Here is a 1,050-nt window from a genome sequence, read left to right as displayed (position 1 = left end):
GCACACTCCAACAGCTCGTCGAGCGGGCCTGTGCCCATGGATCTCAGCTATGCTGAGGTTGAGGGAGCGGAGCTCCGAGCTGCCGGACCGCATACACACATTCGACGGTGTTTTGTCTGTGGAGACACCCGTTACCTTCGGAACGGTCGCCGCCTGCGCAAGGCGCGTCAAGATGCTTCGAACCATCGCCCCAACGCCTACCAGTCTGGTTCGTTGCGGGGAATAGACACCACTCAGTAGGCGCGGGGCGACCTACTGGTAAAGATCTGAGTTTTGTTGAGCCTCAGGGAGGCATAGATCATGAAGGCCCAGCCCCGAAGAGCTCCGTGCTCTTAAACATGGAACGTGTGTGCAAGCCGGGCTTACTGGTCGTGGAAGCTACCGTAAAGGGCTTTGAAAAGCCACGGAAGATCCTCATAGATTCTGGGGCGTCGTGCAATAGTGCTCGACGCTCCACGATGGAGGCAAATCAGCTGTATACTTAGGCGCTGAAAGCGCGGTTGGGTGACATCGTCACTGTTCGCCTAGCGACGTGGACGCGTGTCACGGTCCCGAAGGTCCCTGTGGACCTCGGAGTCAAGACCCTTGACTTTGATAGCGCGGAACGCTGTCTAGTCTTAGACTTGGATGCAAGGTATGTTCTCATCCTAGGAATGGCATGGTTGGAACACCATGAGCCATGGAATGATCGGAGGTCAAAGACATTAGGCGCGACGCGCACGTCTCCTGGTGGAGCGTTGGCGAGTCATAAACACACATCTGCTAGGAGACAAAAGCGCTATTGGGGAGAGCACTGGACCGAGACGATTGACGTGCTAGACATTGGAATGTCCGAGCTGGTCGACACCAACGGTGCATTGGGCAGGAGCCCCGATCATGGCTCACGGGCTGATCGTGGGTTGGCACGTAACCCACAGGTTATTTTCAAGTTTTGGAGCAGTCGCTGCATGTCATGCGTGACATGGTCGGCCAAGGGCCGAAGCATCGAGGGCGATGCCCACGTTATGCACGTGAAGTGGCACGTAAACCACTGAGCGCTGCTCACGTTTA

This window comes from Plasmopara halstedii (assembly GCF_900000015.1).
Source record: "Plasmopara halstedii genome assembly, contig: Scaffold_650, whole genome shotgun sequence".
Taxonomy (NCBI): Eukaryota; Oomycota; class Peronosporomycetes; order Peronosporales; family Peronosporaceae; genus Plasmopara; species Plasmopara halstedii.
The sequence above is the reverse complement of the archived record's forward strand: the minus strand, read 5'-3'. Positions refer to the sequence as shown.